Raw genomic sequence first — 22,072 nt, 5'->3', positions numbered from 1 at the left:
TGTCTTGTTACCCCTCACACACTCTTACTAAACCATAACAACTTTGTTTTCTTCAGTGGTCTCCTCTTGCCCTAGAATTAGTTGTCCCCTCTTTCTTGCACTCTTTTCTCGCCTAGTTCGAACATTTTTCTACCGCTTCCCATTTTCTGTTTTCCTCCGTGGTGCTGGAGAGGGGCGCCTTCATACGGTGGAACCGATGTAGCCTGGCTCCACTGTCCGGTTATGCACACGTCCCTCAGTTCCTTCCCCTGTCTCCCGAAAGGTGGATGGTGAACTAGAAGCGGAGGGCAGTTTCAGCCTACAGTCCGCCGGGTTAGCCTGGGGTTGAAATTACTACTACTACTACTACTACTACTGCTGCTGCTGCTGCTGCTACTACTACTACTACTACTACTACTACTACTACTACTACTACTACTGCTACTACTACTACTACTACTACTACTACTACTAATCTCTGTCTGTGTGTCTGTCTGTCTCTGTCTGTCTGTCTGTCTGTCTGTCTCTCTCTCTCTCTCTCTCTCTCTCTCTCTCTCTCTCTCTCTCTCTCCCTCCCTCCTCCATCAGGGCTAATGACGACACACGACCTACTAAGTTATTCATAAGCTGTTACACTCTGAGCCAGGTTCTTTAACATGAATGATGGAATTGCTCTTTACCCGTAGTCTGTGGCGCCAAATGAACATATATACCGTTAAATTACCTGCTGAAAATAGTTAAAATAAGTCATAGAAATCATAGGAAAGGGCTCAAAGACACATATAAAACAGTTACTCTAATAATTTTGGTTAAGATATGTATTAACTTTTTTTTTGTATATGGAGTGGGGTGTTGGAGTGGACGCCTTCATGTGGTGGGACCGATATGGCCAGGCGGTGGATATGCCTGGCGGTACAAATGCCTCTCCATGCCGTCCCTCTGCCCTGCGAGGACGATGGTGGACTGTGGAAGAGGGACAGTTTCGTTCTTCAGTCCATCGGGTTCACGTTTATATGAGTTTTGGGTTGTTGCTACTACTGCTACTACTACTACTACTACTACTATTACTACCACTACTGCTGCTGCTGGGATTACTATTGCTACGACTACGATCACGACTACTACTACTACTACTTCTGCTACTTCTGCCACTTCTACCACTTCTACTACTACTACTACTACTGCTACTACTCCTGTGTGCAGTTTCTTTAGAAAACTGATTGAAATACACACGGGACTCCGATAGATGACGTTCTAGTACTTCTACCTTAGCCTCCAGTGAGAAATGACGGGCTAGGTATATCTATCTATCTATCGCCAGACGCCATAATCCCGTAAGGGGCGGCCATTCGACTTTGAGTTATTTGCTTTACGGGGAGGGGCACTAACCCTCCACCAACCCACTTGCTGACACGTATGGAGCACGTATGGTTTGGTTATATGGCTACCACCCAGCGTTGTAAGTGGTTTCTTGGTTTACAGTGACCTTCCAATGTGCCTTAATCCAGTTGTGTATTAGGGCCAGGGGATACAGGATTAAGATTAGGACCAAAGGACACTGGTATCAAAGTTAGGACCGGAAGACCGAAGGATTCAGTATTAATCCTTTCACTGCGATGACGTGCTTACAATTGTTCGTCTTTTACGGCATGAGAGAGAGAGAATTTGAAACTGGAAATATCAGAAATACCCTTCACTGATTCCTTCAATACTTTTATCTCTCCTAAGAGGAATAAAATCGTCTTGTAGCGGCAACAACATAATGACGACGTGCTGGGGCTGAAGAGGTTACGTATTCTCTCTGAAGTTTCGGGCTACACAAGAAACAACAGATGAAGTTCGTCGTGTCTCTTAACTTCTCCACCTACACAAGAAAGAGGCTAACTTGTATATTTCTCTAATGTCTCAGAGTATGCAAATCCCATCCCCAGAGAGACCGCCCTGTAGATGGTCAAGTGTAGTATGGAGGGTTAGAGAAAGGGAGAAGTTAAGCTCTGTAGAAGGTGAGCTCTGTAGAAGGTGAGCTCTCTTCCCTGTTTCCCCTTCCACCCATTCTGGCCACCTGTCAGCATGAACTAGTCACACGTTGCTCTCCTCGTCTGACACGTACAGACACCCAGCTCGACACATTTCCCTTTGTAAACCCTGATGCTGGTATACTTTTTGTTCCTGTACAGATGGAGAGAAAAATGATCTTTCCTGTGGCGAAGACATAGCGGAAAAGTCGAACCGAGACAGTCATTAGTTGTAATAGGATACTCGTTGTGTTTCGTCAGTTGTCAATTTTCTTCAGACAAATGGGAAGATAGTTTTTTTGTTTGTACATCTCAGGAAAAGGTAGGGAAATAAATAATGCATAATTAAACCCCAACAATCTGATGGCGACTCTTGTACTGCCTTTTGTGCTTGATTCTTGTTACCTTCAGACGATTTTACGCGACTCAAGGACGACAACTCATGCTGAAGGGGTTATTGAAGGCTGCATCTAACCCTCTCAGTTGAAGAGCCTTTTGCAATTGGAATAAACCTGTCACAGTGGCAAGAATAAAACCTAAGATGTCATCGTATTGAAGGGATAAGCAGATCCTTTGATGTTGCTGCTATCTTGCATCTAGGAGTTTTAACTTTTAGCGCTATCAGCCATCCCACAGGCAGTTTCAGTCCTGAATGATGTTGTACCAACCAGAGGTGGACTAACGTGTCATGAATGATTTATGACAAGGCAGTGATTAAAATCATGTCATAAATGAAACCAGCTTCATAACTGTCATAAATCTGTAAACTCACAGACGTACACAAATGCAAATCAGTACTATACAGTTGAAAAAAAAAAAATGATAATTCACCAGTACATAAAGCTGTGTTTCAAGTTATTTCTCACATGTCTACATATTATAAATGTTATATAATGACAAATAAATCTAAAGTATATTGAATTTCCTTTTGTAAGACAAAAATTCACTCCAGTTCGACGGGAAGATATTAAATATTTAATTCATTCTGAAGGCTGCGGCCGCAAAGATGAAATAAGATGCGGTATTTTTCTTGGTATGATGGACACTAATCATGAAATTTAATACCGGTAGGTAGTACTGCCAAATATGTTTTTATTAAAGAAAAACTCCATTATTTTGTTAGAATTAATATTATTATTATATAAGAATATTAACCTTAAGAAGTAAGGAGTAAACATAAAATCTGGAAACTTCATTTTTTCTTTATAATTCTTGGTACACATTTTAATTACTTAATCAAAGAAAGACTAAGTCACAAGTGTTTGTTACGTTTGTGTGTTACAATAAATTACACTGCTTGTGACTCTTTGCATTTCTGACACTGACATTTATGATACGTGCTGTGTGAAAAGCTGCAAATTGAAATCTTGTTTTTAGTCATTCTTAAATCACAGTTTCAGTCATGCAAACCCTGGCACCATCCTTGACAATATGTTCTTAACCCACTCATGGCTTTGATATATTTAGTTTATACTTTATTCCTGCTTACGTCTGACGATTTTTTGTTAACGGTTAGGGAAGGCCTTATTTAACGAAGGGGTTAGTGGACGTCGCTTCTAACCCATCACCACCAGACTTCTTTCTTAAGGTGAAGGAAGTAGGCGAAAGAAAATAGCAACACGCCATCATACTGAAAGGATCGAAATTAAGCCTGACCACTGAGCAAGGACCGTAAAGTCTGTGAGGTCTGTATATCTACGTAATTCTCCTCTCTCTCTCTCTCTCTCTGTCTCTCTCGTCCCCTTAACAGGTGTAGTGCGGTCTGTTTTCCCGGGTAAATATGCAGTTTCACCCCCACACTCACCCTCTCTCACTTTTTCTCGCTTTCACCTTTTTTTTCGATTTTCCTTTCCTTTTCTTTTACCAATACCTCTCCTCCCCTTTCCTTCTCTCTGTCCGACCCTTTAGCTGCCACTCTCAATTTTTCTTCTTCCCCCTTCTCTCTCTCTCTCTCTCTCTCTCTCTCTCTCTCTCTCTCAGGAAAAAGTAGAAAGAAACGTACAAATTGGAGTAATTTACCTCGCTTTCATATTTTCTCCACAGTTTTCGAGTGAAATTGGAGGACAGGAAGAGGAGGGAGGAGGGGAGGGAAAGGGAGGGAGGGAGGGAGAGTTGGAGGAAGAAAGGAGAAAAGGAGGCAATACTGGAGAGGAGGAGGAGGAAGACTAATGAGGGAGTGAAGGAGTAAGATGGATGAGCGAGGGAGACGGGGAGGGGTAGCGCCGGCAGGAAAATGTGAGAAGGACCATCACGCTGTACAGATGAGCATTTCAGAGGACAGGATGAATGAAAATATATTCTTCACTGTCATTTTCGGCTGTGGAAGAGTAACGTAGGAATAAATGAACACTATTGTGCTTTTGTTTTTTATTTTGTGTTGTGGGTGAGAGATGAGGAGATTTTTGTGTTAATTGGGTGTGAGTGCGTTTAGGTGAGGTTTAAAAGTTAGTGCTTACTCCAGTTTTTTTTATTTTAATCTAACACTGGATTACAGTTTACCCCGTGCACCTTTGTATATATTTTTATTTTACCCGCATACTGCAGTTGTTGGCCTGTAATGGTTTCAGTCTTTTTGTTTTACCTGTGTGTGTGTGTGTGTGTGTGTGTGTGTGTGTGTGTGTGTGTGAATTAAATCCCCTTAGACCCCCCTGTAGTCTGCACTGTAAGTTAGAAATAACCAGTTTGAAAAATATTCTCAATGCTGGTATCTCAGTTCTGGTGTCATTTTAATCACCCTTCACGATACCCTTTCTAGTTTCTGCACAGTACTTCAGATAAGGTGCATTGTAGCCCACCAGATGAGGGTAATATTGCCTGATTGCAAATATTGTACTTATGGATCCACTTATGTTGCTTATGTACTGCAACCTGTGCACTCTCTGCTTCGTTTTATATCATACAGTATTTGTTATTTCTGTGGTCCCCCATCTTCTTGCTGATTATTGAGTTCCATGGCGTACATAACATAGTAAATTGTTCTTGGAAGAGTATAGTCGCCTGTTATAACCTTCCATATTGACAGCAAGGTTGGATGGTTCACTATGCAAGCCCTTGGTGGTGTAGTTACTCAAAACCGCGAAATGACCCCAGAATTGAACCTTACGACGCTCCATTTTTGGCATTCATCCCACCTAATAATTATCTCTTTACAGCGATAATTTGTACGAGATCTGTAAACCAGTGATTGATCCGCCTGAGCACATTTCCACTCAGATGATGGGGTTCAAGTTCTTTTCCTTTCTTTCTTTTTTTTTCTTGAGCGGGGGTGGATTTTCGAACATTGTCTGGAAAGTATGGTAGATATCGGTGGAGTTTATTAATTCGTGAATAAAAAAGTCTCTGGGAAAATTCTAGAGTAGCAATGTCTGAGCGAATGCTTTGGAATCCATGCCGTGATTGTTATTATTATTATTATTATTATTTATTATCATCATCATCATCATCATCAATCATCATCACCATTATTTTTGTTACAATTATTTTTATTATTATTATTATTATTATTATTAATATTATTATTAATTAGTATTATTATTTAAATGTTGAATTTACCTGGTTCTGATGACAGAGTGCAGGAGTTTACAAAAAGTGTTAAGTGGACGATAGTGACCAGGTCGTAATTTATCATTATTATTTTTTTTCAATAATTTCGTTACATTTGCATTTTGGACTCGTGAGGCACACTGTCAATTTCCTTCGCATGGCACAAGTTTTGCACTGGCTCCCAGCCTTTGGTTCTTTCTTTAAAAAAAAAAAAAAAACTTGAGTGACATATTGAAAAGATAGGCTAAAAGGTTTGATAATTCATTCTTGACCTCATCTAAAACTCTGGGAGACTTTTATGTAGTGTTGGTGTCGTGATCCCCAGTTTAATGAGTGCATAAATTACGGTTCTGCCACTAATCTTAATGGTGCTAATTATGTCGCCCTCTTTGATCATAAGCACGAGAGGAGCGAAGGGGATCATAATTATATTTGCTAGTATAAGTGCATCATCATCATCATCATCCAATCCTGCATCGCCCCATGAGGAGCGTAGGAGCCCGGGGCTAGGCAAGTTGGTCCTGACATTTAAGGTGAGAGTGACCAGCCTCACTCATCCCTGAGTGCCATTACGTGAGCAATCAACCCCAACCATCCCTTGGATATAAACCTTCTCCGGCTCAATCCGATTGGAGCACTGTAATTACTCACTAAACCACCAGGCGCCAAAACTTGGTTATATGGTTACCACCCAGCGTAGTAAATGGTTTCCTGGTGTACAGGAAACTATTTGGCTTGTCATTAAGTGTAGAGTCACCCACAGGCAGAAGGAAGAGGAAAGAATGAAGGAAAGGAAGACAGAAGTGGGAGTGTAAAGTCACCCGTAGGCAGAAGCATGAGGGAAGAATGAAGGAAAGAAAGACAGAAGAGGATGGAAGGAAAGAAGGATGGAGGAGAGGAAAGGGCAGACACCCGAGAGCAGCAATACATCGAGTGAGTGGATGGTGAGCGCCCCCACCTACCACAGATGCAGATAAATTATTCACATTTTAACTTTTTCACTTATGTTCACTAATGCCTGAACCTGGTGGTAGCACTCTCTCTCTCTCTCTCTCTCTCTCTCTCTCTCTCTCTCTCTCTCTCTCTCTCTCTCTCTCTCTCTCTCTCTCTCTCTCTCTCTCTCTCTCTCTCTCTCTCTCTCTCTCTCTCATCATCATCAGCCGTTTGAGTATCCACTGCAGGACCGGCCTATCCCGACCGAAGTCGGGACGATACAGCCAATGTATCTGTATCAAGTGGCTTTGGCTGTCTGGTAGAGATTGTATGTAGGGTGAGAAGTGCTTGTAAGTGTAATTGTAGTGTTGGAGTGGTTTTGGATGTGTGTGTAGTCTGTGAACCAAGTGTAATCGGCCCGCGCAAGCCGAGTGGGTGCAAGCATACTTGATAGTATGTGACACTGGTTCAACCACAGCATGCCTTATGTCCGCCAAAATAGTGCTTGCCCGGGTGAATACTCCCAAAGTTTATTACCCTGGCGGGGCGCGAACCCTGGTTCACCCATGTACGAAAACGCACACTGTACCACTGAGGCTCCATATAGATATATATATATATATATATATATATATATATATATATATATATATATATATATATATATATATATATATATGCAGATTGGGATGACAGTCATGTACAGTACATTACACAAGCGTCAGTACCCATATGGCGATTGGAGGACTTTGATCATGGGTTAAGTAACCCACTTTTTTTTTTTTTTTCTGGGAGGTAATTAGATCCCAAGGGTATCGGACTCTCTTCCCCCCCCCCCCCAGAAGAGAAAGTGAAACTCGGCTAAGACATGAATAAACCATGTGCGTACTGTCACGATCAAAAGTTGGGCGACACTTCCCTGGTGGCTGGGGAGATGGAGGGAGGTGCATGAAATACTTTGATGTGGCGGCAGTGTGACGCACGCAGAAAAGAATTTGACAAGGAAGGATATTCTCTGACGTTGGGCGAGGAATGACAAATAAGGAAGGCAGGACGCAATGCCGCGGGGGAATGTGGATGAACTTTTGCTGGTGTGATAGGCGGTCATGATGATGATGATGATGATGACGATGATGGTGATGCTTTTTTTTTATGTCGCAGGAGTTCTCACATCCGTTTACTGCGGTTTATTTTTATCCCATATAAGAATACTGATTTTTTTTTTCTTACATACTGACATTGAAAGGGTCTTCCGTTCGTGCAAATGGGTCCTTCAGTGTAGCATGTGTTAGGAGTGTAATGCTGTATGGCAGTGAGACCTAGGCTGAAGGAGGATATTCGTAGGCTCAAACGTACAGAGTTGATGATTAGATGGATGTGTAGTGCGTCCTTACATGACAGGCCTGTGAAGGAAAGGAATGCGAATAAAGAGCTGAGAGGAAGGGTGGGACTTGAATAAATTAATGTTGTGATAAGAAGGGATAGACTGAGATGGTTTTGGCTTGTGGAGAGTATGGAAGATGACAGTTGGGTGCGGTGGTGAACCTTGAAAGTAGGGCTGCGAGAGGCAGACCGAAAAAGACCTGTGACGAGGTCATAGAGTGTGACCTCAGGAATAAGGGACTGAATAGAGAGGTTGCTAGAGGTCGAGTAGCGTAGAGAGCCGCCAATAGGTGACCAAGGACGAGCATACAAGCGTGTTGGTTCCTTTATAAACGAACGAAATAAGGCTAGTGTATCAAGTTATGTATAGGGAGTTATGTTCTTTGCATCTAAGGAAAAGTAAACCAGAGTGTAATATTTGTACTTTTAATATTTAGACTCCTGTGGCTCACTCCAGTACAAATGAAATGGCGTTGCATTAACTGGAATACAATGCTAGAAGTGTCCCGACCAGGTAAGGATTAATGGCGACGGTATTAACTTTCAAGCTGTCATAACTCACTCAGCTGATTAAAATGGCCAAGCAGCAGCGAGAATGAGATAAAAAAATGACGTCTTTAGGTTAATAAACACCTAATACAGCACGCGTTCGTATATTATGGCTTCCAGTGTTGTGTGATCTGGGACGGCTCAGTTATTTGGTGTGAGGAGGGAAGATTTGTCGCTGCTTCATAAACTTACCAGTGATAGAGAGTTATTAATGATAGGAAACCGACTCACTTAAGCAAAATATACAGGTAAATAGATAAATAAACAGATTGGACTGAAGTAAGGCTGGCGTCATTATGCAAGAGACAGTGTAAAAACTGATAAATAAATCAAGATTATAGGCACTCCTCCACACAACCCTACCCAGATAAACACAGACAGACAGGCAGACACACATGACAAACAGAAAGGACATTTAATCTCGGCATAATGAGCACTGATTGGGCCTCTGACTCATTCAATCACACTTGTTCGTTATTCAGTCGTTTACTAAAATTCCTCATCGTCACTCACTGGCTGTCACATACTCCCACATAGACACACATGCTCTCTCTCTCTCTCTCTCTCTCTCTCTCTCTCTCTCTCTCTCTCTCTCTCTCTCTCTCTCTCTCTCCACCACAGGACATAAAACAGGCGGATGGGGGACTTTTCTATTTGTACAGGATACCAGGGACGCGGAAATTGAGTCCCCTGTGATGCTGACTTTTTTCACGCTTTTTGAGAGAGAGAGAGAGAGAGAGAGAGAGAGAGAGAGAGAGAGAGAGAGAGACGCAGCACTGACAGAAATGAGTGTAATTGGTCCCACACTTTTCTGTTTAATGACTTTTGTTTCACCTCGCTCACCTCACGTGTCAACACCAAAGGTTAGGTTCACCAATAATGCCTGTCTGTCTGCCTGTCTGTCTGCCTCAATCTTTCTCCCTCTTTCTTCGTTCTTTCTTACTCTTTCCTTCTCTTGCGTTGTCGCTTTCTTCCTCCCTCACTTATTCTTCCTCTCTTTTATCTGTGTCACTTTAATTTTCTCTGTCATTGGCGACTTTTTTTTCTTTTTTTTGTGCTAATTTTCCTGCTCACCTGTTTCGCTCCTCCCCCACTCTCCCTCCCCCTCCCCTCCCCCCTTCCCCTCCCCTCCCCTTCCCTTCCCTTCCCTTCCCCCTTTCCCCTCCCATTCCCCCCTTCCCCTCCCCTTCCCCCCTTCCCCTCCCCTCCCTCCTTCCCATCACCTCCCCTCCCATCCCTTCCCCTCCCCTCCCTCCTTCCCCTCCCCTCCCTTCTTCCCATCACCTCCCCTCCCATCCCTTCCCCTCCCCTCCCATCACCTCCCCTCCCCTCCCCTCACCTCACCTCACCTCCCTTCCCTCTCCCTTTCCCTCCCCTCACCTCTCATCCCCCTCCCTCCCCCTCCCCCTCCTCCTTCCCATTCCCCCTCCTCCTTCCCATTCCCCCTCCTCCTTCCCATTCCCCCTTCCTCCTTATCACTCCTCCTCCTCCTGCCCTTCCCCCTCCCTCTCCCTCAACCCCAGTCACCTTTCTTCCATACCTCCTTTCGCTCGTCACTCCTCCCTCCCCCCTCTCTCTCTCTCTTTTCTCGATAAATTGTGAAACCTGGCAGGAGGAGTTTTGGAAAGGGTATATGTGGTGCGTTGGTGGATCGTTCATTGTGGGAATGGTGTGGGGAGTTGTAGTATATGTGGTGCTTGGTCATATGGTGTGGGTTAGAGAGAGAGAGAGAGAGAGTGAGTGAGTTTGTATTTTACAAGGACAAGTAGTATCACAAAAGGTCTTTAGGCCCATACCGAGGTAGTACCATGGACGAAGTTGTCTGTCATATGCTCTTTCTTAGTAATGAAACAAAGATGTATCAAACTCTCCCCAGCCATCTTTCCGACCTGCCTTGCTGGCACGAGAAAGGAAATTCATCCAACCTGGGGGAAGATGTCAGGCAAGAGAACTTTACATAAAGGAGGAGGCGTTGAATATACCACTTAATTAAGGCTAACCAAACGTTGTCCAATCGTGTCAGCAACTCTTTTATCGAGGACCTGTCAGCTACCACAAGTGATAGCCGAATACAGTTCTTTGCAGTTCCTGTGTGTGTGTGTGTGTGTGTGTGTGTGTGTGTGTGTGTGTGTGTGTGTGTGTGTGTGTGCGTATATTTGTGTATATATATTTATATTTATTTATACTCATGATATGTATACAGTATATACTAGAGAGAGAGAGAGACAGAGACAGAGACAGAGAGAGAGACAGAGACAGACAGACAGACAGACAGACAGACAGACCCTGACTAGTTTAGAGATGAAAAAGACAGACATAGACAAAAACAAGAAAAAGAACGAGACAAGGTAGAAAACAAAGACAAATGGAAGAACAAAGTGACAGGTAGTGAGGGGGAAATGGAGCGAGACGGAGGAGGGGAGAGGCCTGGGAAGCACGAGACGAATGAAGCGTTAGTTAGAGTGAGAAAGTGAGTGGAAGAGACAAAGGACTGAATGGGAGAGAGAGAGAGAGAGGGAGAGAGAGAGAATGTGTGTGTGTGTGTGTGTGTGTGTGTGTGTGTGTGTGTGAGTAATTAAGTGTATTGATAGAGTTAATGCTACTAACATGAAGAACTGCCACGACATTCAGCCCTTATATCTGAGTGTCCATCCAACCCCCTCTTCAGTTTTATTAGGCTGCTGGACTGCTGCTCACGTGTACCTTATTATATATATATTTTTTTTTTACTGATGTCTTTACTGTTTTATGGTGGGATATGAGGTTTTGGGAAGAGTGAACTAGTAGGGTTTATATTTGTCAGGAGTTTGGAGGGAGGTGAAAAAAAATGACACACACACACACACACACACACACACACACACACACACACACACACACACACACACACACACACACACACACACACACACACACACACACACACACACACACACACACACACACACACACACACACACACACACACACACACACACACACACACACACACACACACACACACACACACACACACACACACACACACACACACACACACACACACACACACACACACACACACACACACACACACACACACACACACACGCCTATTAACGAAGTGTGCTCGTCTCGCTGGTGCTGTTAACGTAAGGGGCCTCACGTAAGTCCACCTCTTACGTCCGAGTGCTTCCCCCGCTCTGATGGGTTAATGGGGGTGAAGCGGCTCTTACTACTCTTGCTCTTTTTGATACATGCTTCACTACCAGCACGTCTCTGCCTTGTTTCACTCTTGTCAATGCTCTACTGGCGATTTTATTTGGGTTAGGAGTGTTTAGGTGGCAGAGGCTTTCGTAGCGGCTCATCTTTAGCGATTTATGCTGTCTCTCTCTCTCTCTCTCTCTCTCTCTCTCTCTCTCTCTCTCTCTCTCTCTCTCTCTCTCTCCTCGAAATTCCTATGATCCAGTTTTTGACTTGTTTGGGTTTTGATCTTGACCTTAACACTTTTCAATAAGCTGATGATTTTCGTTTTACTCCCGCCCCTCACAAGACGTATTTTTCGGATCAGGAGGCACTTTAGGAATTAGAGGTATTAGGTAGAAAATTTCCTTCACCTTTTGCAGTAGGAGAGACCATTCCTAATTCGAATAAAATCACTTGATAATGCCAAGAAAACGTAGTATAATAGGTCATCTCTTTTTTTTTTTTTAATTATAATAATTCACCAAAGTCTGTGTTAGGTTAAGTTACGTTAGATAAGATGATGTTATTCTGCTAGAGTTAGGTTAGGTTACGATAGGGTAAGGTAAGGTTAGTCTTATCAAAAGTTCTGGTAGGTTAGGCTTGTCTCTTAGTTAGGTTTCGTTAAGGTAGGGTAGGTTAGGGTTAAGCAAAATTAGAGGGATCGACTTGGGAAGAGAAAGCTTAATGCGCAGTGCAGAAATGTCTGAGAGGAGGGAAATATGAAACCCGAATATTTTACATTTTGCGTGTGGAGGCTGGGGTTGCAGTCCCAGGACGTGTTGGGCATATAAAATTGATGCCGGCAGCGTGTTGTGTCTGATGTCTAAATTAGATTCCCGCACCTGTCTATTGATGCTGGCGACACTTACAGACGGACGCACACAATCCTAACCAACACAACGCATCAATTATCACTTGCACTGCTTTCACTATTAATAACCCTTCTTGATTTGTACCTGGCCAGCATGGAGGAGAGTAAATTCTACCCATCACTGTCCCTCAGGGTGAAGGTCTGATCCCGCAGTTTCCCTCGAACGGAGTAATACAGACACAGACACAGACGCAGGGGTGAGGACTTGCAATTGGAGTGGCTAATGTTAACCTTTTCGGTGCCACAGACAGAATGAAACATTTAATTCTGGGGTCTTATTCTGAGCATTAAAACACATTCGCTACCAGGACGTGTTTCATATTGTATTCTTGCCGTCACCAGAGGGTATTTTTCAGTATAGGAGAGAGACTTTGAACTCAAGCAGCGTTTTAATGTAGCCTTCACAAGCCTCTTCACCACGACAGTAGAATTGATTCCCAACTAAAATACACTGGTTTGGTGGTAGCCATATCGCCGTAAAAGCCGAAATTTGTGTTGTATATATATATATATACACATATACCTATCTATCTGTCTGTCTATCTTAGTCTCTCTATCTGTTTATCTATCTATCTATTAATTTTCCTACTTCCAAACGGCAATCTTACTTTGAGGGAAAAAGGTTTCAAAGTCTATTTAACGCCTTCACAGCCTGATTTCTCTCCCAAGGGTGGCTAAAAAATCGCCTGAAGGTAACCTAATGAAAGCGAAATACATCATCAGACTGAGGTTGTTAATATGATCCTATATTATGGCAGCGATCCCACTTGAGATTAGGAAACATTCAACACCTTGGCGGCGAATGGAGAGACTCAGTGCCCGATGGTGAATAATGAAGGACCCAGGCTAGACAGAGGGAGAGAGAGAGAGAGAGAGAGTTACAAGTAGTGCCTCAGAAGGGTGTTACGATCCACAGTGAGGAAAAACTGTGAATGAAATTGCCAGATACCCGCCGCTACAATAATAATAAAGAGAAACATGGAGTACAGATGAAGTCCCTCCCACTCATCTCCCGACCCACAGCATAGACAGAAAAAGGAAGAGCGCCTAACCTGGGGGAAAATGGTCGATCTAGGAACTTTATAGGACAGGAGGACACATTTAATCTTCTAACTCAGGCCTATCAAAGCTGGATCAAATTGCCTTGCTCCGACCTGCTCTATCAGTGAAATTATGGATGTGATGATAGCTGATTCCAGGTTCTGCCTATCTTGCACGTGAAGTAATTACCTGGTTAATCAAGGTGGAACTACTACAGGGTCCCATTCACGATTCCTCCGTGGGTCGATATTTGATCTGAATATGTTGATACGCATAGTACTAGACCAACGGACACACACACACACACACACACACACACACACACACACACACACACACACACACACACACACACACACACGCGCACACACACACACGCGCACACACACACACGCGCACACACACACACGCGCACACACACACACGCGCACACACACACACGCGCACACACACACACGCGCACACACACACACGCGCACACACACACACGCGCACACACACACACGCGCACACACACACACGCGCACACACACACACGCGCACACACACACACACGCGCACACACACACACGCGCACACACACACACGCGCACACACACACACACACACACACACACACACACACACGCACGCACACACACACGCACGCACGCACACACGCACGCACGCACACACACACGCACGCACACACACACGCACGCACACACACACGCACGCACACACACACGCACGCACACACACACACACACACACACACACACACACACACACACACACACACACACACACACACACACACACACACACACACACACACACACACTCACTCACTCGGTGTTGGCTGTGAGGCAGTCTGGGATCCTACTGTGTCCACATGTAGGCATTTTACTGCTCTCTGGCTGTCATGGTGCCAGCCTCGTGTCAGTGGCTTCCACACCTGGGAAAGGTGTAGCGTGCGGCCTCATTCTTACACCTGACGTTTGTCTGCGAATCTTTTCACGCACTTGAGGTGGCCTACCTCCATCTCTTAGAATCTGCTTATTTTATTTATTTATTTTTGTGTGTGTGTTTCCCGACTCTGGGTAGTATTCGCATGTGCCACACACCTTTATCACATCATCGGCATTAATGCCCACCGTCCATATTGAGTATAGAGATTTTATGACACGACGGCAGTTCGTGACGATAATCAATTATGTCACTTTTAAAAAATATGCTTTGTGGGATGGAGGTCATTACTGGGTAATAACTTTTTCTGTACAAAGCTTTGTCAGTTTACTTTGTCAGTATTTAATGAAGCTCAGTAGAATGATACGTTGTTACTCATTAAAGACCTTCTACTAACAAGGTGTGTGTGTGTGTGTGTGTGTGTGTGTGTGCGTTTTTTTTATTTACATTTTTACAAAATTTGTTGGAATTATCTTCTGTATAATGATCACAAGTCTCCTAACGAGATTCAAATAATTGTAGGAGTACTGTCTCCTTGCTCAGGCAGCGATCGAGCCCACGTTCTTCCAGACAGATCACTTCTAATGTCCCGGATGTTCGTGAATTCCACCTCAGTTGATGCTTCCCAGTGGTTCATCCCAGGATCGTATTTATAGAGGATCGTAACCAATTTACAGGATAATAAAGTCTTTTTTAAAAACCAGGCGTTATCACATCGTTTTTTACTTGTTTAATAACTTTAAATTGTCAGTGATTTGTTTGGTAGATGCAAGAATGAAGGCAAATGCATCAAACCAAGCAGCCTTAAACACCGCAACGGCTTACGTGAGTTTATATATACCTTCCCTGATCAGCGCGTTCAGCAGGCGGCATGGAATGGATATCAGCAAACGGTACCCGAAAAAAAAAAAAAAAGGAAAAGAAAGAGAAGAAAAAGAAATCCTAGAACTATAGACGATATTGGCAGCAGCCCGAGGACACTTCCGCCCTACTTTGTATTGTCCGTCTGCCTGACCACAGAAGATGCTGGCGGCGGCGGCGGCGGCGGTGGTGGTGGTGGTGGTGGTGGTAGGAGGGGGAGGGGAGAGCAGTGAGACCAAGGGGCTAACCTGCACCCCTTGTGTCCAGTGACGTATTTTATTTCCAATTCTCGCTACCACCAGAAGACTTTCCCCTCTTCTTCGGCTGGATCTCTAGAAGGGGTTAGTTAGCGCTGTATCTACCTGCGTCGGTGCCAGAATTCTCTCCAAATCTCACTGATCTTGTCAGGTGATAGTAAGATTGAAATTGAAAGTACGTAATGGGATTGAAGGGGTTAAGATGCTGAACATAGCGGTCAGGATGAAATATTAACTTGTGTCGCATTATTCCTGTTCATGTAGTAACGATAGGATGTTCAGTTAGATGAAAGCTCGCCTTAATACTTCACTTCCTCTCCACGCCTTCCTCTACTGGCTACTATTCCTAAGCTGAGAGAGGCTTGGTATGTACCGGTATGTCTGTGCAGGGATGATTGTTTTCCATGCGATGCAATATGGAGGGAAGCGGGTGTTGAAGTGTGACGCTGGCCCGTATTCTCGTCAGTTAAGGAGGCTCCCTAGCACCTCTTCCCCAGCGATTTATTTTCCAAACTACCCATTAATACCCCCTTTTCATGCTTACATATATATTTTTAAGTAGACCTCTATTGCATGAATAGCGTACACGAGAATAACCGCGATAGACAGTAAGCAAACTTTTTTTTTCCCCCTAACCATGCATATCATTAGGTGAATGGATTACGTTTTATTATACAAGTTTAAGACGTGTTTTGCTGGTGTTGAGGGGCAGCTGGTTAGAAGGGCCGAGGCTAACCACTTCCTGCCACCGGAGGATTGGTAGTTATCGGAGCCGTAGTGTTAATGATAAGAGATTTCGTAGCATTTTTTCCTTGGCGATTTATTATGCACATTAGTTCTCGATACACGTTATTAATATCGTTTCAGCATCGGCACAGTTTGTATCAGCAACATAGCGCGATGATAAGGTGTAATATACAAAATAAATCGTTTAGGAAGAGGTGTTACGAGATGTAGTGCACCTTCCCTCAAGCTTTCACCTGTCCCACCTGTTTCTCATGAGTTTTGTCTCTCTCTTGCTTTATTTATTTTTATTCATCCGTCCGCCCATCATCCAGTCCTTTATTGATCCATAAGAAGTGTAGTTATTTTAGGCGAGAGTGACCAGTCGTTTTTTCCTGAGCGGTATTGTGTGGGAAGCAAACACCAACACCCCTAAGACTGACACTTTTATGAGCTACATACTTTTGGAGCGCCTCAGCCCACTAGACCACGAAGCGTAAGTTTGTTAATTACACGGTTACCACGGAGAGTAGTAAACAGTCTCCTTGGTTACTGGAGATTAATTAAATGTTTCTTGAATGTAGAGTCATCCGAAGGTAGAACACACACTCTCTCTCTCTCTCTCTCTCTCTCTCAGGTGAGTAGAGGGAATCTCAGGTGTGCCAATTAGGCCCGGTAGGTCTCTTACTTCACTTCCTTCACTCTGCTGCCTTCATTCTTCATTCACATCTTTCATTTCTTTCACTCCATCTACTTTTCTTTCAGTCATCTTTCCCTCACTTCCTTCATTTTTTTCATTCATTCTTTCACCTCATTCACTCTTCTTTCACACTTCCTCAGCTTCATTCTTAAAAATTTTCTCTCACGCTTTCTCTTTCCATCACTTTTTTCACGTCTTCATTCTTCTTTCATTTCATTCACGCTCTTTCATTTTTCCTTCACTTCTTTCATTCCTTTCAATTCTTTCCCTCTTTCTTCATTATTCCTTCACATTTCCTTCGCATATCTCATTCCTTCACTCTCTTCATTCTTCACTATGTTCATTCCTACACTTCTTCCTTCAGTTTCTTTAGTATACATCACTCTGGCTCCATTTCTTTCACTTCTATCATTCCTTTTTTACACCTCCTTCATTCTTCCTTCACACGCCTTTTATTTACCCTGCATTCTTCCTGCATTCATCCTTCATTCTCTCCTCATTCTCCTCCTCCCTTCACTTCCCTCCCTTATCTTTCACGCCACTCTGCCTTTACTTCCTTGATTGTTGCTCCACTTCCTTCCTTTCCTTCACTTCCTTTAATTATTTTCACTTCTTTCACTTTCGTTTCCTTCTTCCTTCATTTCCTCCACTTCATTTCTTTCACTTCCTTCAGCTTTCCTCCTGTCACTTCGTTCTTCTCTCTCTCTCTCTCTCTCTCTCTCTCTCTCTCTAACGCGCAATTCCTCCTCAGCCGCTGTTGCCATGGTGAGAGAAAATAAAGTGAGAGAGAGTGAGGCAGGGTAGAAATGAAAGCAAACGGTGACTGAACGTTAAGTGTTGGGTGTCAGTGGAGAGAGAGAGAGAGAGAGAGAGAGAGAGAGAGAGAGAGAGAGACAGAGACAGAGACAGAAGGGGGGAGGAAGGAAAAATTGGGAGGGAAAGAGGAAAGGAGGGACAGAAAGTAAGAGTAGGAGACATTTGAAATGGGGAGGAGAGAGACAAGATGGAGGAAGGTGGGAAAGGGAGAGGGAGCGAAGGAGAGAAGGAAAGGGGGAGAGAGAGAGAGGGAAGGAGAGAAGGAAAGGGAGAGAGGGAAGGAGAGAAGGAGGGAAGGACAGGGAGAGCGGGAGGGGGGGGAAAGGCAGGTAATGAAGGTGTCACATAATATTGAATAAGATACGTAGACCACACAGTCCTTGGCGTCCTTAACGAAGAAAAACCACACTTATAACCCCTTCAGTACAACGACGTCTTTTCCGTTTCGTTCTTGCTATCTCCAGACGATTTTATTCAGCGCGGGGAGGGTTGGCGAACTGGAGGGGGTTACACAGGGCCTTCATTAACCCCTTCACTTGCAAGGTGCTCTCTTAGGCTGAGTAAAATCGTCTGGTAGCCATAAGAATAAATACAGATGACGTCCTACTGTTAAAAAGAACTGTACTCCTTTTACGCCAACCTGACCTAGAATTGACATCTCTCCATACTGACTGCTGGAGTTGTACCAATAGGTTAACACTAGGGAAACGATGCTAGTCACGAAGAAGTGTAATGGAGAGGATGTAGATTCGTAGTATTGCCTTATTTCTGTCACTGGGCTGCACGAAATGAGCTACAAAAAAGGGAACGAATATTTGGGCCAAGTTAAGGTGAAAGAACTGTAACATTCGTCGAATTTGTCTTATTTTAATACACTCTTGGTCGCATATTCTCTAGGGCTTGTAATGTCGGTTCAGGAAGCTCCCTAACACCTCTTCCTTAGCGACTTATTTCTGTACATGTGTGGTTATTATCCCCTTTTACGTTATTAATGCAGAGTAGGACGATGTTGGAAAGAATTATGTAACTCGGTAAGACACTGATTTCCGGTGAAGAAAATAAATTTCTTAGGAAAAGGTGTTAGGGAGCTTCCTCAACCGACAAGGGCATAGGGCTTTATTCCAGCTGAAGTAAGACGATTTTATTCATCTGATTTATAGGAACCAGAGATTAAGCACACACACACACACACACACACACACACACACACACACACACACACACACACACACGAGGATTTTCACACTTATCAATGCCTTCCCGCTCGTCCAAGTTACGTACCTCTAATCAACAACTTCCTTCAGGTGAGCCAAAGTCTGTGCGGTCAAAGGCTTCACAAGTTTTTCGATTAAATATAAGTTTCCGGGTTTCAATGACTTTAGTTAGAAAATTAGGATCAAAGGGATGAATTTTCCTCCTCTCTCTCTCTCTCTCTCTCTCTCTCTCTCTGAGGAAAAAAATACAGAAAAATAAATGTAAGAAATCTCTGATGGAACATAAATATTTAAATAAAAAGACGAGTCGCTAGTAATGAGAGTTAATGCATTTTTTTCCCCTCTCCGTTTCAAAGTGTACCCCGAAAGTTGAATCAAATGTCCTGGAGAAATCAAGAATTAATACCACATAACGCGGATCTGAATAATACTCCTTGGTATTAATGCAGATTGTGTCTTACCGCTCCGTTTCGATTAGTTCTTCCTAAGGTAAATAAAATTGCCTAAAGTTGAATACAATCGCCTAAAGCTGAATAAAGTCGCCTAAAGCTGAGTAAAGTCGCCTAAAGCTGAATAAAATCGCCTAAATCTGGATAAAGTAACCTGAAGCTGAGTAAAGTCGCCTGAAGTTGAATAAGTTCGCGAAAAGCTGAATAAAATCTAATGCTGAGGTCAGACATTTACCTTTCCCCGTGACATTGATCCTTGACTGATTTTTCTTAAAGCGAACTCACACCATTCTTGTCCTGCCCTCAACCTTTCTCCCAAGTTTGGTTTGAATTGGATGAAACCGTTTTAAGTTAATATTCCAAGGTCGGCGTTTAACCGAGTCCCGTGACTTTGACATTTGACCTGTTCTTCTTGAAAACAAAAATAGGTTTACTCATGAGCTGACTTTCAACCTTTCCCAAAAAGTTTAGTTTAAATGGGGTATGAAATAAGTTCCTTTGAAAACAACACACACACACACACACACACACACACACACACACACACACACACACACACACACACACACACACACACACACACACACACACACACACACACACACACACACACACACACACACACGTCGCCCAAGAGATGACACTCGCCTTCACTTCGCGACCGCGGGTGTAAAAATAGGTGACCTGAAAACATTTTGAACGCACAATACCTTGTCACTTCCGCGTATCATTTTTCTCCCTCGAGCTGTGAGAGTGAATAAGCTTGTTGTGCGGCAGTCATCATAAATCATTTTGTTTTGACGCATCTCACTCTCTCTCTCTCTCGTGATGACAGCGGAATGGACAAGCGTGCTATTTATCTCTTTGCAATTTTCAAACATTTAATATAATTTTGCCTGAAGCCGACAAAAATTTCACAGGGGTGACTATTGAACCTCTCACAAAAAAATTCTCGTCAGAGTTTCAAGAGAGAGAGAAAATAATTGAGTCTGACTTAAATTCACACTTCACTGAGTTGAGTGTGACTTAAATTTACCCTTTGCTGAATTGAGTGTGACCTAAATTAATCTCTTCTGATTTGAGTGGGACTTGAATATACCCTTGCGTAACACTCATGCTCCTGTGACCCACTTGTGCATTAGTTCTCACCTGACGCCACGCAGATCAGTTCATGGCCAGGTGTAGTTGGGCTGGAGGGTGAATCTGACTAGTAACCAAGGAGACGCATTCCCACCGCATGGCTAAGGCTCGCAGATGTTCAAGTTAAAAGGAGTGACCCAGTTCCATTAGATGAAAACACAGTAGCGTAGTTGCTACCGTGTGAGGATTAAAGGTATCGGTATTAACACTCTCGGGCTCCTAGGACTCACTTTCAGCTGAATGAAATCGCCTGGAGTTAACCTTGAAAAATCGTCTGGAGTTAACCCAGAAAAAATTGTCTGGAGATAACCTTGAAAAATATCGTCTGGAGCTGACCTTGAGAAATCGTCTGGAATTAACCTTGAAAAATCGTCTGGAATTAACCTTGAAAAATCGCCTGGAGTCAACTTTGAATAAAATTGCCTGGAGTTAACTGAAAAAATCGTCTGGAGTTAACTTCGAAAAAATCGTCTGGAGTTAACTATGAAAAAAAATCTGGAGTTAACTTCGATAAAATCGTCTGGAGTTAACTATGAAAAAAAAAGAATCGTCTGGCGTTAACTCCAAAAAAAATCATCTGGAGTTAACCTAGGAAAAATCGTCTAGAGTTGATCTTGAAGTCTGGGATGAGCTGGAATAAGATAGTTGTCCCTGTCAGGAGAGGGTTAATGTCCCTGTACTGACACTCCTGGGCTCAAGCGACACACTCGCAGCTGTATAAAATCGTCTGGCGTCAGCTGGGAGAGGATGCTAGAATTATCCCGAGCGTGTGAGAGCTGATTTGCCCTGGAGGCGAAGCTTTGAAAGGGATAAATTGTTTTTCATTCTCGCTGACTTTTCTCATAAGTTTCATATCCGGGAGAGGAAATGACCTGTTTGCCTCCCATTTCGCTCAGTGTCTCCTCATTTCCTCCTTGCTTTACCCTTTTCAGTCTAAGGACCTGCTTTTCGTTTAATTCTAGCCACCTCGGGACGGTTTTATTGGACTTAGAATTGAAGGGGTTGATGAAGGCTTGATGGAATTCCTGCAGGTGTAGAAAGCCCTACCTAAGATATTATAAGTTGTATGGAGATAGAACGAATAAGGAATAATTTGCTTCACGGAACTGAAAGGGTTAACACATACACCACGATGACCTTTTCAGTTTAATCAAGCCAGCACTCGACGATCAGAGTTAACTTCACATGGTTCTGTAGCTGTTTCTTCCTCCGATAAAGCTGCATTTTCCGCATAGGCTTTCGCCTCCAACTTTGTGTTGGACGACCCGGTGCTGTTCCTTCATCGTCTCTCCTTCTAACTTCTCATGGCTGCCATTAAAACTTCGTCAAATATGCACTTTCTGCCCTCACCGGCCTCACTATTAATAACGTGTGCGGTCCTGATGACGTCTCTTCTGTTTTTCTCAAGAACCGTGTTTCTGTGCT

Source organism: Coenobita brevimanus, chromosome 6 (assembly GCF_032717465.1).
Source record: "Coenobita brevimanus isolate Jiangsu-jjx chromosome 6, ASM3271746v2, whole genome shotgun sequence".
Classification (NCBI taxonomy): domain Eukaryota; kingdom Metazoa; phylum Arthropoda; class Malacostraca; order Decapoda; family Coenobitidae; genus Coenobita; species Coenobita brevimanus.
The sequence above is the reverse complement of the archived record's forward strand: the minus strand, read 5'-3'. Positions refer to the sequence as shown.